The sequence below is a fragment of the Lepisosteus platostomus genome, chromosome 11, assembly GCF_059453375.1.
Source record: "Lepisosteus platostomus isolate fLepPlt1 chromosome 11, fLepPlt1.hap1, whole genome shotgun sequence".
NCBI lineage: Eukaryota > Metazoa > Chordata > Actinopteri > Semionotiformes > Lepisosteidae > Lepisosteus > Lepisosteus platostomus.
Window position 1 is genome coordinate 40,547,586 of NC_142621.1, and position 18,016 is coordinate 40,565,601.

Consider the following 18,016-nt stretch of genomic DNA (forward strand, 5'->3'; position numbering starts at 1 on the left):
TACCACCCCTTAGTGTCATTCAGGTACTGTACATTTATTTTTGCAGGCTTTCATTTTGTTATGCTTCACTATTTTTTATACTCTAATAAACTGCAGTAATATATTCTTTTATGAGGAGTTCTATTAAATGATAGCCTTAAAAGTTAAAGTCGCCTTTGTGATTTATTCCCCCGACATGAAATCAAGCCACAGTTTTGTAAAACTAGAGCAAATTTATTTGTGTTGGACAGTGCTTTAACACATTTCAGTCCAGATTCCAAGTCCAAGGTTTAAATGGAGCAAGACACACTGTTCTGATTTTTGTAATAAAAATAGTAGAAATGTAACAATTTAAGACAGAGTTATGTGTCCAAATTGAGAGAATATGTGAGAGAGCTCAGTGCTTTCCCTGACTTTCCCAGCAGCCTCCATCACTGAAACTTTCTCAGGTCTGACCTTTCCAATAATTAGTAAGAGAAACAAACCCCAGGTCAGTATGTGACCCAGTACAAGGTCCTTCTAAACAAGCCCTCCCCTTGGAACTGTAGCTACGGCATTTCTTTCTTCGTTTCAATTAACCTGAAACACCAAGAGCAAGTACGGTTTTGAAGATTGATTAGCCAATGTTGTAATTATGCTTATTTTTCATGGAAATTAACTGGCTGATCACTAGAAATTGATTTGCAGTGTCCTAAAGTTGAGTAGATCATCACAAATCACATCGTTTCCCTTTGCTTTTTTTTTCTGGAGTAGGCAAAAACAAGGACATCTGCAGTTTGGGAAATACGATAAACCTTGCAAAAGAGTACAAGAGAATGGGTTAGAATCCTTCTGTCTCCATCAAATGTGCTTCATTTTTATTTTAAATATATAGCCAGTTTATTAAAATAGTTACATTCAGTAATATTTACATGGAAACACAGTTGATCTTATAAAGTATCTCTTCTGTATATCAGCAAACTTACATTAGCAGACACTTTACAGTATGTGTGCTGCTTTGAGAGCTGATTTAAGGAGGAAAGCAGTTAAACAAAAGCACTGGAGGGAAGTTAATCTAGACATAAAAGATATCATTGAATAAATGTATTTTTCTGGAAGCTGTTTTTTTTTTCTTTATTTACTTTAACATCTGTGTTGGGTCACCATCAAGGAAGCCACAAATTTGTGTTTCAATTCTCAGCTCAAGTTGGTCACCCACTCGTGAGCAGTGGTAGGAATCTGAAGCAGGGTAATTAGCTAAGACTGTCAGATAATTAGGAAGGCTGCAGCTAATTTTGGTCATAACCTCTAATGATAATGACACGAACAAAACCAATGGAGTACAGAAATGTGTGGGACTTGCTGAACAGCATGTGCTGAATTGGCTTATTTCAATTAATTTCAGTTTTAATACAGAAGCAAAGCACAGTTATAGCCATGCTTTAATAACTGGAGTAGCTCTGCAGAACGCATTACCTCTGCTGATGCAGGTCCTCTTGTATAACAAAGTGCGGCAGTATTGAATCTTAGATCACTTCTTTCTTTAGAATGAACTTGATAATACCATGCTGGACCCTGACATAGTCCCTTCAGAGACATCTGAGGCTATGTTCTCTATTGAGTTCAGGGAATATTTTCTTTTCCTAGAGTATTATGCACTCTAAAGTTTTTGTAAGCAGAAAGAACTTTTTCCTGGCCTCCAATAGTTTCGGAGCATTTGCATTCTGCTAAGAGCTGAAGCATTCTTATGTGATCTCAGTCTCTTTCTTTTAATACCTCTTAGTACTCTCGCTGTTTTTCAAGGTGCTGCAATGCTTTCAATTTTAGCATGGCAAATGAATGCTGGCACTGTTGGCTGCTGAGTTTGCACAATGTTGTCTGTGGCTGTTTCATAATTGCTCATAAGCTGAGGTACAGTACAAATAAAAGGAAACAGGGCAAGTCTTTAGAAATATACAAGTACATGTTTCTTTTTGGATGAACTATGAATTTCTGTTTTTTCCCTTGTTCACAGAACAGCAATATCCCAAACTCATGCTGCCTTCTTGTCAGCAGGTTTAATGTTAGCTAGTGGACACCACAGAATACTCCTATTCTCCTGAATTCAAAACAAACCATATCACTCAGGAGCTAAGAGTGAAAAGTCAATCCCTTAAATATATTGCTGTCTGCCACTAAAAAAATATTGACACTAAAACCGTTTTCTTTGGGGGTAGTGATGTTTTATAGCAAGTTTACCTTCATAGCAAGTGATACCATTTAAATAGATCCTTATTTTTTCCCTGTTTTTAAACCAAAAGAAATACAATCTAAAGCTCTCTTGATTTTATGTTTTATCAGCTTCCAGAAAGACGACAATATGTTTCTGAAGTCAGAAATCTTTCCACATTTTAGAAAGAATGGAAGATTCACTTCACTATGTATTTCCCTATGCTCTGTTAGAGGCTTAAAGATGAATTAGCAGACGTAAATGAAACATCCAGTGGAGCCTGTGAATCATATTTACTCTATTAATTTGCCAATTGAAATATATATGTAAGGGAAAGTTATTTGTATATCTCTTCTGTTGTGCAAATAGGCAGGTGGTCCAGCTGAAAAGAGACACTCTGAATCAACATACCGTAGTCAGCAGTCATAAGAATGGATTAAGTAGAACTATCCAGGGTTAAAGTCGATATTACACATGCATGTAGACAGCATTTCTGCCCAGTCATCATTCTCTGAAACAGAGGCTAGAAAACAGAATAATTCATTAATTTAGTTCTCTGCACTCTATTTAACAGGCATTTATGCTGAGAATGCACGCACAAGTATAAAGGTTTGTTCAAATAATTAAAAAGCTTGAATACTGTACATTCTTGTCTATTCATTTCACCTTTATTTTTTTAAGAGATATAATACTTTGCCTGCTTGGGATGTTGGAAGTCCAGTTCTTATATTGCACAATTTATCATGTTCAGGTCAAAATATATATTTTATATATATATATTGTACAACTGGACTGAAGTTCAGTTAAAAACAATAACAAAAATAAAAAATTTTCTTTGGAACATTGATTTTACTTTGAAGTTGTTGAAAGATAGCAATTTGACAAATGTTGTTAGGCTTAATTTAATAGGATACTGTATTTGATATTTTTCTGGGGGCAAAACCACTAATTTCTTTGTGGTCATTGCTGTAGATGGTGATTACAAATCTAAATAAAATCTAGTCTTGTCACAAAAGGTGTTCAATTTTACAGCCTGAAAAGAATATTAATAATGTAAATCAAAACATGCAAGTCCCATCAAAACATGCTGGCCCAAGAAAGGAAAAGAGGCAAAACAATGTTCTTTCAGCCTGATGAGACAGCAGTTAAGACAAGAGTAATTTTTACTCAATATGCCGATACTGAACTGGGAAATCTCAGAATTCTGGTCCAATAATCCAGCTGTATTGACAAAATAATTATTAGCGGAATAGATGATAATGAGTTGATTAGTAATCAAATAACCACCAGCTTTGAAATACAGTATGATAAATGGATGGGGATGGGCAGAGAAGGAGAGGGCAGATCAATAGGTGCAAAAAGTTTGGGTTTTCACTTGTCGTGAGTTCTTTCAGCATGCCAAGTATAATAAGTATCCATGTGCTCTCACACAAAAAACAGGGGTCCTAATTGAACAGGCCTTGAAGGTGAAAAGCATCTGACCAGACGTTCATAGTTTTTGCGCCAGCAATCTAGCCATTCATGTGCCCATATGCACAAATGAAGCTGCTAATGACTATAACCAAGTGCCACCTTTTCATGAAGCTGATGCTCCATGTTCACTAACATGTCTGCATCGTCTTCTGGTTCAGACACGTGTGATCTCTCACCTGGATTACTGTGACCTCTTCCTGATAGGCCCTCCACCTCACATTCTCCACCCTTTCCAACTTATTCAGAATTCTGTTACTCTTCTGGTCTTTCACTACGTCTCTCTCATGCCTCACCACTACTCCAGTCCCTCAATTGGCATCGTATTGCTACACGCATCCATTTATAGACAATTATTAGTCTCCATCACTATCATAACCACTCTGTCCATTTCCATCTCCAGTTCCTCATACTGTCTGTGCTGTTCCTCCTCTCCCTTCCTTCTCAGCTTGTCTCAGTAGTGGTGTTAGAAATAAAATGTGCAGTCCCTGACCACCACCTGTATCTTCTTAAGATTTGTCTGTTAAAACAGCAACCTTGATCTCTCTCATGCTGCAGTGAATGTTTTCAACCAGCTCGTAATGTACTCTGCTAAACAGCCTTCTTTCTTTGGTGTAATCAGTGATTCCTACCTACTGTACTGTATATGCTGTTAAGTGTAAATTTTTATTGTTTTTACTCTTCTCTATGCTATAATGCATATTAACATGTGCCTCCCACACTGTTTTGTTTTTCCTATGTTACTTATCTTCTTTTATTGTACTTTTATATATTTTTTTATATATTTTATGTATAATTATATATTCTGTAAGTTCTGGTTGTCTGTAAGTATATTTGTTAAGCAAATAAGTAATAGTCTCAAGTAGATTCTTAACGTGATGGACTACTCTTACGAAAGTAACCTAAATATGACCAATGGGTTTCTATGAAAATGTCACAATTACCTATGAAAACCTTTAAGCTATTTTCAACAGGGCGAACTAGAAATATCAGAGAGAAACAAGGGAGCGTCAACAGTATAGAATTAAATAATAATTTTTGGTCTCTTGTATGAAATAGAGATTGATAATAGCATTTAATCTAATACTGTGCCAGTTGTTCTAATGCAGGAACAAACAATAATGAAAACTTTTGCTTTTCCTCTGTCCAATGTGAAATGAGGGAAATGACCTATAGCTGGTTGCATAATGCTATATTAGACTAATTTGAACTACTAGATTGTCTTAATCTGTTCATTTAGACTGGTATAACACAAGATAGTTAGTTGAATAAAAAATTAATACAAATTATTTTCTAAAAAAGTAGACTCCTTAGGCTAACAGTTTAGATCTGTGTTTCCATGGAAACCATTAGCAGTCAAAAGTCATGGCCCTTCACTGTTTGCTTTTGCAATGTGAAAACTGAGGCATACTGTTGGAAGAAACATTGAAATCTAAGCTTATTTAATAAAGTTACAAAACTTTGTCAAGACAACAACTGATGCACTTCACTTAAATTTATTATTTGTATTTTCAATATTTTGATTACTTCTTATTTGTTCCTTAAAGGTTGACATTTCCATTTTAGTTTATATTGTAGCACTCTCAGGTTCACATGAGTATGTGCCCTCACTGCTGCTGCCTCAGGTTGGCCCCCCTACCACTGAGGACTCAAACCCAGGGAGATCTCCCCTCAGCCCAGCGGCTGAGGTCCCTGCTATTCACAGGGAAGGGCGGTGACGTCACTGCACTGGGAAGCCGGCTCGAACAACCTGCAATGTCGGCCATATGCGTTACAATATTGTATTTTATTTAATAATGTAAAAAGATATATACATAAAAATGTGGTGTTTCGGTATATTTTTTAAACTCTAATTGCTTAATTTCTAAGGATCATTTCTGTTTCCTTACTGATTTGCAGTTTATAATTTAAATTGTAAACATTTTGAAGTTGAATAAACACCTTACAGACTAAATACATCCATAAATGATTGATAGTAATTAATGCTTTTATTTTTATAATCAATATTAAGTCCTTTTATAAGAGGATCTTAAATGTAAAATGTAAAACACTTTACATTTAGGAGGAGACCCATTTCAATTACTACTGAAGTGTAGCACCTGCCTGGCTGATGTGCAGCACCCTTTTATGCACCAGCAAAACAGCAGATGAGGTAGAGAACTGAGATACTGCTTCATCAATGAGACTAAGGGAAACTTAACAGACCAGCCCCGAGTGGAACTAAGCCAAGACTCCCTTTCTTTTTGTGCCATGGGATCTTTAATGATCAGGCAGCTGGAACCTTGTTTTAACTTCTCATACTGTACGTACTATACTGTAGGCATTGGATTGGAAATTCTTCTCTGGTAGTAAAGAGTGCTACCTGTAAGTCCACAAGCACCACTTACAGCAGTAATCTGGATTTCCTTGGGGATCTTCCATCCCAGTACTGACCAGACGCAGCCACAACATCAGACTACAAGCTAGTAACACATTTCTAAGTTGAAAATGTACAGCACTGTTCCGAGAAACACGGATACTGTTCAACCAGCATCAGTCATGTCTATTTGTTTTTTCAGCTGTCTTTATTTTCTTAGATTGCACTGTGAAGCTGAGCCATCCACAGGGAATCGTTAGGCACTTTCAGATATTTTCACAGCAGTTTTCAGTGGTTGGCTTGAGTTTCACAGGAACAAACAAAGACTTCATATTTCAGGACCCAAGCCAGTGTTTTACATTAGGTTTAATACAGTATGGGTGGGTCCTAAAACAGAGCTGTTCACCTCTTCTGTTTTTAATTTTGCCCTTTAATGGATACTTACCGGTGATGATTCCAGAAAACAGTCCTGTAATAATGCCCTTTGCAACATTATACCATTCCAAGGGGCAGGATATTTCTGCTGATGTGTATCACTACTGTATTTCCATGGCCACCAGCCATGTTTGTTTTTTTCATTCCAGTGATTGACCGAAATGTTATTCACAATATCACTGGATTGTGAGATTGACTAGGCGTCTATAAGTCCAGTCTGTTGAAAGATAGCTTAACCCACAATTCTTTTGGTAGACTAATTTAACATTAAAGTAAGCTGGCAATTGTAATTCATCTTCAAGCCTCTAGCCCCTGGTCTGGAAACAAATAATGGGACCAATGCATAGGGTGTAAATGATTCATATGAAAATGAATACTGAAAATCAAAGCATCCTAGAACAGCCTGCAGGTAGTTCAATACCAAGCAATGACATGCTTTCTCGGCATCTAAAGAAAGTACTACAGTACTAAAGAAAGAGACAAGTTCATTAAGAGGTTAGATCCAAAATATGGAAGAGGCACTTTATGGTATTAGAACTCACCCAAACGCACCCTTCAGAAAGCTTGTTTGGTCATGACGTGTTAGGTGACATTTTTCTCAGCTTCTAACCTGAGAACTAACCTTCAGAAATTGTTTTAAGTTTGAGTTTAACAGCAATATTTTCTTGTAGCTAGAATATTCTAATGAGTGACATTTTTTAAGAAGCAAAATAAGAGCTTTGAGAGATCAACTGTACAGCATTATGCACTAAAGGCTTGAAATGTCCACACATTGCAAAAGCAGAATGAGTGGAATGTCATCTAAATCAGCAGAATTCTAGTTCTGCACAGACTGAGCAGTTGGCTTAAGGAGACAACAGAAGATTTTAGTGAGTTTAAGAGTTATTTGATCATGACCAAATCTATACTGGCAGAAGATGTGAATGAGTGTCTTGTGAATCTTCTTTAACCAGGTTAAAAGAGTAAAATAATATTACTATCTTTGATTTAATCAACAGAAGGAAAATACATTGAAAAGAGGTGGTTTATGGAGATTTGAAAAATGTGTGTTTCCTATTGCAGAAACAAAAGGGCAAGCATAGAAAAAAAATCCATTGTTGTAAACACATTGCAAAATCATGCATCATGGAAGATATTCTATGTCAAAATTACAAATAAAATAATAAAACTTTGAAATAAATGTTAGAAAAGTAAATATTGAATAAATGCACATTGAAATAAATATAATTTATTTTCAATATTGATTGTCCTAAAATACAGAAGGCATTACCGGCATTGTTCAGACATTGAATAATGTAAGACAGCACATTCCTGTTCTCTAACACAACAGGAGAATATATCTCAAACAGTGTGACATCCCCCTAAAACTACAAACCTTCGTTATTTTTCAGATTGGCTGTGAATGAACAAGGAAAGTTTAAAGGTTAATTTTGAGTTAGTATGTGTCTTTTTCTGCAGAAGGAAATGTGTGTTCAGACACTGTTCTTGTCTGCTCGTCAGACAGCAACTCATGAGGTCCCCGCTATGCATTTCAAAATCAATTCCCGTAGAAATCCCATAAAGGATGTTGTCTTTATGTCATGAGGACAAATTAACCAAGCTTTCTTGATCCCAGTGCAAAACAAAAAATGGGCATCATTGTTGCAAAACAACCCTCCTGAATGTTAATGAATGACTTCTTTGCAGGAAAGGTACTTTGTTTTTCCATATATAAAATTCAACAGCTTTTTTTTTCTTTTCCATTTTTGTAATGCAAAAAGCAAAACACTTGGTAAACATAATTCGTACTCCAAGCATACTCTTTACAAAGAATATATTTAAAAAAGGCTCTTCTAATGTTGCAACAAGTACCCATTAAGGAACAGTGTGGAATATTTCTGAGCTTTAACAAGGTATCAGGGAGTTAGAAGTTGTGATTTAGCAGGAGCTTCTCAGTACATTGCATAGAGTAGGATTTCTCAAGTGTATTTGCTATTATTTTTTTATTATTAGTTTGAATGACTGGGACTGATGACCTTCTAGGTATTCTGTTATTAAACCACCTCCAGACTGCTGCCTTACACCAGCCTGACAGAAAATTTACCAGCAAGATCTTCTCATAAAATAGAACTTTCCCTGCACAGTAATGATGACAGTGGCCTTATTGCTGTGGACTTGTGGCATCCAGTGTAGCGATCAGGAGATACCTCCTTGGATTCATCCACCTGGAATACTGTGCAATTCAAATAGGTTTTTTTTCTCCTTCAGTGCCCTATTCTGGAAGACAGCTGTTCAAACTTATTTGCCCCTACACAAACCTGCTGTCTTCTGAGGCCCAGATGGTAATTATAGATTTTCCAGAAGCTGGCAACCCTGGAAAAAAAGCATTTTGTTTGTTTTTTTTTCCCCAAGTAAAGAGGTTGTTCATCATTGTTCCAACATTAAAATTTTCTTTGGCTGCTTCAGGTAGGTAACATCTGTGGCAGGTGGAATATGCAGAGCTCTAGTCCAAAAACTGGAGTGCCATGTGATAAACAGAGTGTGTGTGGGCAGCACAGTGGGGAGCAGACTGTGGGCAGTCATGGAACAAGAGAGCACAGCAGAGGAGTTTCTAGTCAAGGAGTGGAAATCTGGACGTACTCTATCCGCAACCTATCATTCCCAAATCCAGTCCATGTTTTCACATGTGTGAAAGACGGAGTATTGCAGAATACTGTATGCGCCTGGGGGCTATGAACCTAAAACCAAAAGACAAGTCAGATCCCTGACTCATTAGGCTCTGGTTGTCAATCAGGTATACTATAACATGTTAATAGTTCTTCTGGATGTGGGTCAGTCTTCTTAGTCTATGGGAAATATTATAACTCATATCGCTTGTTGGAGTTAAAAACTGCCATCCATTGCATGGCATATTCTATGATGGAAGATGTTTACTTATAAAGCCTACCCTGAAAACATTCGTTTTAGAACTGCCACCTTAAATAGTATTTCTTATTTCTTTAGCTTAACTGATACTGGTTTTTAAATGTTGTCAGTGTATTCGGCACTCTTTTTTTGTCTTTTAATTGTGAAAAAAGCGGTGATGAAAGAGTAAATCAGTAATGTCAACCCAACAGTTCATTCTCTAATGCAGTATTAAAATTGCATTGTTCACTCATTAAAACTTTTCACAGTCTTCTTCTTCTGGGAATTCTTAATTTAAATAGAACTATTCAAAAAAAAAGAAACTGATGATTCACTGATACAATCCATTTGAGCTCAGCAGAAGAAATCCCACTTTACGAAAATCGCGTTATATTCTTAATTTATGTGCTCAATTAAATTTAATAACAGGTTTCCTATTAGCAAGGGGAAGCACTGTAGGATAATTAATATATCAGATATATTTGCAGAGGCAGTCGCTGCTGGAGATATAATAGGAAAACAGCGGTGGATCTGTGTGCTTTAGTGCTGCCATCTTCACCCTGACACTTGAGCATTACAGTACAGTACATTTCCGTTCAGCCAATCACAGCAGTTTGGGGTTTTTGACTTACAATAATGAATTCTGGATAGACTGTACACAATGTGAGTAGCCCTGAAACTGTGAGCTCGTGGTGGTGAATCTTTAGTTCAGATGTGATAGTAAGGAACTAACCATATTTTTATCATCAAGGATTAAACCTTAAGGGTTTAACTGGGGACTGGAGACTTTGAGAATACAGTAGTTGGAGAGAATCATAAACTAATATGTATTGTGTCCTTATGTACACTTAAGATAACAATAAAAACATGCTGTATGGCTTGATAGGAATAAATATACTGTACGTGCTGCACTTCACATTGTTGCCTTGCCCAGTTAACCTACTTGATTTTGGAATATAACACAAAGTATTACGCTCATGCCGAGACATATTCAGAAACCTTAAGCAAAGAGGGATGTGGAGGCCAGTCCTCTCATTATTGAGAAATCCATATCTTTATTTACACAACCTGTTGTGTTTATATTGAGTCATCCTGCTCATCAGTTATATAAAAAAAAACCTCAATGAAATGTTGAATAAAATTCACAAAAATATGCTTATAATTTATCTGTAAGGAAAAGTGGTCCAATTATGCCAAATGAAATGTCTACTTAGTATACTTAAGTGCTGATATAAAACTAACAACACTATGCATTTCACTCTGGTTTGGTAGTTGCAGTTTTAAAGTAAGATGTTATGCTATTTACAGCTCCTACTGCGTGCACTGCAGATTGGTTTGAACAAAACTGCTAATCAAACTTGCGGACAGGAAATAGCTGTTGGCAGGCTTCTGACGAGTTCTGAGTAATTCATGCAATGTCATAAACCTTTTTGTTCAATGATGCAGAGTAAGGCAACTGTTGCAATACAAACGCTTATTAAACATTGTTTCCTGTTTGTGCATTTTTTCAGCTAAGGCCAATAAATTGTTCATGACCTCCAATGGCAGTAGGGGGCATTTCACTCATGGCAAAAGTACCAGGGACACCGAAAAATCTTCGCTTCAGGATGTTCCAGATTGCTTATGCAATGTGATGATGGTGCATCATTATGGTTTATCAAATTTACCTAGTCAGGGATCAAATTTTCTTATTGAAATAAGAAGAGTAACAAAGAAGAGTAAATGTCATGCTACAGTACAGTATGTCATTTTCCAAACCGCTTTATACCATACGGTGTCGCGGGAAGTCGGAGCCTACCCAGCAAGCAATGAGCTCAAGGCAGGGTACACCAGTCCATCTGAGGGCAAGTGTAAGCCAATCATACATGGGGACAATTTGGAGGTCACAGTAAAGGCCGAGGGGGAGAATTTGGCCCGGACACTGAGATAACTCCCTACTCTTATCGAGAAATGGTCTTTAATGACCACTGAGAGTCAGTTAAGCGTCTCATCTGAAAGACGGCGCCCACTACAGTACAGTGTCCCTGTCACTATACCGGGGCATTAGGACCCACACATACTGCAGGGTGGGTGCCCCCCGTTGGTCCCAGTAACACCACTTCCAGCAGCAACCATAGCTTCCCAGGAGGTCTCCCAAATAGGTTCTGACCAGGCTCAACCCTGGTTAGTTTCAGTGGGTAGCCAGTTGAGAGCTGCAGGGAGATATAGCTGCTGACTAGAAGAGTAAATAAGAAGAGTAAAATAACATAAGGAGTTTAAATAAGAAAAGTAAAATAAGAGTAACATAAACAGGTTCCAGACAGAAACACAACCCTTACAGCTGCATGCTACTGTTTTACAATAGCACATAATTATACATAAGATACTGCAAACCTATATATCACTGTGTTAAATTTCACCTTGTCAAAATGCGTCTTTCTTCATATTTTCCATTGTTAACTTACAGGGCTCCTTTTACTGTTAAGTGTTAAAATGAAACATTTACCTCCACTCATGTTTTCAAATGCTTAGAAAGATTTTAGAATGTGCCTTTCTGGGAATGAATATGGATTTGTTTACCAAGCAGGTAGGAAGTTATCTCTTCATATGCACCCTGATCTATTTTGTTCAAACTACAGAATTTAACTGATGGACTTGGAAAGAGATCCCAGAGCAGCTCTTTTCCTACTCTTCGTCTCCGATAACAGAGTGATGACATCTAATCAAAAATGTAGGTACAAAGCTACTAACCAGCAAGTTATGAGTCAGTAAGTCTGTTATTGATTACATGTCCACATCATTTGCCAGAGTCCTTTGTTTCCTCAAACATGCACAGTTCAACATCAGTGGCAAGAAGTCTGGCCCTTCAGCTAGAGCCAACAGCAGTTCAGCCACAGGGAGCCTCTGAATTTTCACTCATATACAGCCCCCCCGGACAGACAATACACTGTGTCCGTTTATAATGAGACACCCAGCAAAGCAAGTCCATCTGCTTCCATCTACCTGATTTCATAAATATACTGTAACATGATTTAAAGTCTGTTTTTCTAGCAGAATGTATGGACATATGAAAGATATAGTGTCAGACTAATTCCTCACTGAACGAAGCATACAAATGGGACGTTTTTTCGTCATTTCCACATCTTTAAAACATATTTACACAGCATGTATCAGAACTATATAAAGTGAAGGCCGGGGAATGGCTCACTTTTTGTCTTCCTTGTTGGGATCAATGGCAAAGCCAACAAAAGAATTATGTCCTACAGTTGTTGAGGACGGTTCACATTATGAAAGCAATATAATCAAACTACAATCTAGCACTGTGATTCAAATGAATCATGTGAGCATATTTTGCTTAATTTCTTTTGCAGATGAATTATTCTGGAGTGGTGTGTTTTGTGCCTCACCCACAATTGTTTACATTTGCGCTGCATGCTTTCATGATACCGAACATGCACAAACTATTCATTTCTGGATCTATAAACAGACGTGACTTATTGTTTAAGATAATGTACTTCCAGGATTTCAGCCCATGACCTTTTTTTTCTGCAAAAGAGGCGTTATTTTAATTGTTGCTAATGCGTATAAAATAGAGAAAAGGGCAAGGAGGGGAAACACTTGTTATTCTGTACTTCACTCGTCAGCGATGTTGCTTCGCCAGGCATTGGCAGACAGGCAGGTGGCACTTATGCTAACACTTATGCCACACAGGGAAAGGTGCCTGCTGGCAGACTGTTCAAGAAAAAAAAAAAGGAAAAAAAAAAGAAAAAGGACAGAAAAAATAGAGAATGATGGAGTACGTTTGAATGGTCAGGTAGTTAATGCTTTATGAGATTGCCTGTAAAGTGTGCCTGAGATGGGAGACGGAGTGCAGTGTGTGCATTATTAAGCTACATAAATCTGGAGGCCTAGTTTTCCCTGCCTGTGTTCGTACTTAATTACCTGGGCCCTAGTGCTCACCTCCAGCACTTCCCTAATGGCTTCCTCCTTACAGCATCGCTCACACTGGGGCCAGCTGGCAGGGAGGCCAGGGGCAGGCAGCTTTCATTATCATAAGAATTCTCAATCGGAATTCAGCCACTAGTCAGGCGGTTAACCCTCTGAGGTGCCGTGCAAAATTTTTCCATGCGTATATTAAACACCAACATTCAAGAAGGGTGGAATGCCAAACATTGTACTCCGGCGTGCTGCATGTATGAACACAAAGAAACCATAAAGAAAAAGCCCTGTCTTATTTTTCTCTAGTGCGCAGCTTCCGAGTGTGAAATGAATGCGGTGAAATTGTTTGAGCACATAAATTATAGCATTTTATTGCCAAACAGTAGACTGTGTGCATAATTTTCTTGCTTTTGCAAACATTGGTGATGCATTTCTCTACATCATTGCTATATTGTTGTATGTGACTCTACAGTTGTTTATACAGCATTTCTTCTTATCTTTTTGGATAGTGTAGACCTTTTTGTATGTCATATATATGTACATTTACATTTACAGTATATGTTCTCTACATATGGATGCCAACCAACATTGATTGACAGTTTTCCAGAAGAAAAGATTCTACAGGCCTGATTGGTTTAAGTATATGTAGAAGTACGAACTACTGGAGTGTTGGACATGTCAGTACAGAATAGGTATGCCAATCCATTAGGAAACAGAAGCATGATTATAAGTTAAAACCTTTCTTTTCTCAGCACATTTTTTCACATGGTACCCATGGATCTAAAATACATCCAGTGTTTTGAATGTAAATACAGTAAAACTAATTCTATTCTTTACACTATAATCATTCAGTACGGCAGTAAAGGCTAGCATTATTCCAGACTAAAGTCTAGAAAAATAAAATAAAATGAAAACACTCTGTTGTTAAAAAAAGAAAAAAAAATCTTGTTTTGGTTAGTGATAATTTGCAGACGTTAACCTGCCACTAGAGGCTGTTAAGGCCTGTAATATTTATATATAGACATAAGGGGTGATAATTAGTTAATTGATGAGATTATTAGTGGTGTTTAAGTCCACATTCTCACATGGGGTGTAATTAGTAATGCTTGGGGATGAAAAGGATTTCCACGGTGTTAATCAGTGATTAGTGATTGGGTTGGGTGTTACAGTAAATAGGCTACTGAAGAGTTCTTTTGGTAGTAAAACATACAAAGTCTCTGCAATAAAACTCTCTGCACTGCCCAGTATCACCTTTGTAAGTTCAGATCATTTAAGCCACCTTATTTAAATATATGCATGTTTTGCTTTCACTTTGCTTTACCAATGTGGCATAATTTGGTAATGCTACAGTAGACATGTCTACTGATGACGCTGACTGTCAAAGTCCTATGCCCCTTCCTAGCCTTAGAATCTAGACAATGACTGACATAGGGGCAGCATTGGCAGGGTGAAGTAAAAAGGATTATTTCAATCCAGGAGCCACTTTGGTTATCATGAAGGCCTGCTACGATTTCTGCATCCTCCATACATGGGGCTAATGACAAGCAAGTCCTACTGTACATGGAAGAACAGGCAGAAGAAGATATACCAAGCTGGAATATCACAATGGCTTTTCTGACAGTAAAAGACTACAGCTAATGAGACTTCCAATTTTCTTGGTCACCATGCCAACCTGAAAACTGCCTGCTTGCTTACGTTACTTTCTGTCAAGAAGTGTGTGGAAGCTGCTGTGCAGTGGTTTTCCACACTAAAAGATGCCATGTGCAGGCATCTGCAATCCCCAGCTCATCCTCTAAGGGCTTTGGAGACCCACTAATGGTACTGGGTGCAAGAAAGTGATGTCTGGAAGATTCTAGATATGATCTGGTACAGAGATGGCTGTAAAACAATTAGCGGCAAGAGAGTGAATCAAAGTGAATTTTGATAGCTGAAACTACAACTGAGCACCATTTTAGGATCTACTTTTATCTTTACCACTTTTACCAGGATTCGATTGATTACAATGACAAGGTAATCAATGAGCTAATTGATCACAATTGCGAGTCTTTCTGTGCTTGGCAGTGTGTTGCAATATCCAAACAGAAGATGCTGGCCATGAAGAACAGATTTACTGCCACAAGGTCTGTTTGTGTTTGTGCCCTATGTTACACTGAATTGTTTAGGCACAGTGGACAGGAAATAACTCTCCAACTCAATGTTATCATCATACAGATCTGGAATGAGGGAGTAATCCCAAATGGATTCTAGGATGCCATGATTCTAATAATCTTCAAGAAAGAGTTCACACCCAACTGTGGAAATTACAGAGCAATCTCTCTGCTGACAATCACTGACACAGGCACAGTCAGTATGTTTTTTACAACCTGTCAATTACAGGGAAAAACGTCAGGAGAAACATCAACCTCTCTACAGTATTTAGCATTCTTTGACTTTACAAAGATGTTTGACTATGAATAATGAGGTATTCTGGTAGATGTTCCTGAAGTGCAGATGTCCACTAAAGTTCATCTGCATCCTTCGCCTGTTATTGTATGCTTGCAGTAACTGTCACAAAAATATTTACAGAGTCCTTTGAAGTTCTTATAAGATTCAAATACGTGTCCATTTCCTCCCCAACTCTATTTTCAATATTTGAGTGACATGGTACATTTGTTTACAGACAGGATCCCTTGTATCACTAATGCTGTTTGCAGAAGATTTCATTTGTTAAGTGAGAAGATAGACACACCAATATCAATGTCATCTCAAGACACTACAATCACTGAAGCTATGACCATCTGCAATTAAATTTGCTGGGCTGGTTGTGACATACAGGGGTCAGATTTCAGATTCCAGGAGTAGGCCTTCTCCCACTTAAACCAGGGTGCTTGCACCAGAAAAGGACAGAAGAAGCTTTTCAAAGATATAGAAAAAATAAACATGAATTATTCTTATGAATTATTATGGTCCTTCGCCAAACCTGATGGAATGAATATATATGGAAAAGAACCAAGCACTTTGAGACTCAAAGGTTTCATCAGGTTGAAGCAAATTGAAATAATCAAAGAGAGTTCATAATGACCAAATTGCAGAATAGACAACCTGATATCTCATGTTAAAACACTTGCTCAACCTCAACCTACCAGAGACTGTACAGTTCCTGTATTGGTCTTGTAAGTTACCTTTGGATTCTTGGAAGACTATTATCCTTCATGACAAGTGATAACTAAATGAGTGATGCTGTTGTATTGAAAGGCAAATTATTTTTACAGTTTATTTAATCACACTTTATATTAATAGCATTTATTATCCTTAAAATGCAAAGCCCACAGCACATAATAAGGTGATTAATAGAGGAACAGTTGTCTTCTATGGTGGTTGTAGTAAGTAAGGTGAATGAATGAATCTTAAGTAAATACAAATTAGAGGTTATAAAGAAAATGATCATTTGTGGTTTTAAAAATAATACACTAATTTGGTCCAAATATATTTTCCATATTATGTATACGATAATATAGTTCTTTGTATAACAGGCCTATACAGAGTAGAGAAAATGCATTTGTCTTTACAAGTGACCATTCACAACACATTATTGAGCTGCAGCCTTCCACATTTCCTTGGTATCAATGTATCACAACGATCTGGAATGACTCAGATTGACCTTGGAGATTATTGCTACACTAGGCAGCAAAAAAGTTATGCTATATCTTAGTCAGGAGCTGTCCAATATCAATGAGTTGCTGTGTTCAGTATTGATCTGTTCCACACCAGGAAGCAGAGTGTGATTGATGTACCATGAGAGGTTTTAGGGCTATAGGACACCCTTGAAAAAGATGCTGTGATTTTTCCCTGCTATCTCTGTGATATTTCTAATAAAACAAATCTAAATTTAGAATATTTGTGTTATGATGGGTTGTGCAATATCTCTGGCTAGTTTCAATAGCAGAGCAGACCTGTAAATATTTTAGTTGCAAAATTATTTATTGCTATTTGAATATGCAGATGTAGTGAGTAAACAAAACCTTAGATATTAACCTTAGAAAGTATTTCCTCCCTTGTAAAATGTCAAAAGATGAGTGGGAATAATTTTAGAGAATCGCTGATTCATTGGAAAACACTTTCTCTTAATTTTCAGGTGGAAAAAATATATATTAAAAAAAGAAATAATAGCTTTTTTCTTTGCGATATTAAATCCTTTACATCTCCAGCCCCTCTGGAAGTTTATTGATTTTATGAAATTTTTATGGTGTAGCTGTTTAGATATTACAGAAACGTGTGGATTGCTCGCATGAATCGTGAGTTACTTTTCACCTACTCTTGTACTGAATCATCCTATTACACCTTCTTTCTCTAAGGCTAGCAGGTTTGCTCTGAACAATTCTGCCCAATATTTGTTCAATATAAAGAAACATAGTAGAGGTTTGTTGCTTATGATTTGAGCGACCAAGCTGAAATTCATCCGAATAAAAGCCCATACACTACAGTACTGTAGTAACAGCTTCTGCCAGGTTAGACTATGAATATTATAGCTTCCTGTAGCTTACATCTTCATACAGTATCAGTAGCAAAGTAGATTCTAATGCTGAGAAAGTGATGTTTCCAACCTTGTGTAAACAAAAAATTCTAAACTTTTTTGGTATGAAGATTTACTTGTGTGGGATATATTGGAGGGTAGTAGAATTCAGAATGCACACTGTTTCTTAATGTCCTTTAGGTTTACAGATACTTTTGTAGCGTTAGTAAAGTGATCTAAAAGCTAAGACATTAAATAAACTGGTAATCTGGGCCCTATTCCACAAGCAGGAATA

At 37.1% G+C, this 18,016-nt stretch overlaps 1 protein-coding gene across 12 annotated transcripts in view; it reads left to right on the forward strand.

Moving 5' to 3' along the window:
* The window catches only part of LOC148652662 (RNA binding protein fox-1 homolog 3), a 514,276-nt gene that overhangs the window by 306,956 nt on the left and 189,304 nt on the right, over positions 1 to 18,016 (forward strand). For 2 of the 12 annotated variants that reach the window (XM_088599667.1, XM_088599668.1), the window contains one exon: positions 11,930 to 12,021. The exons of the other annotated variants lie outside the window; for them this stretch is intronic. The gene's annotated coding sequence lies outside the window, so the exon portion shown is untranslated. The remainder of the gene's footprint in view (positions 1 to 11,929; positions 12,022 to 18,016) is intronic. 12 annotated transcript variants of the gene reach the window in all.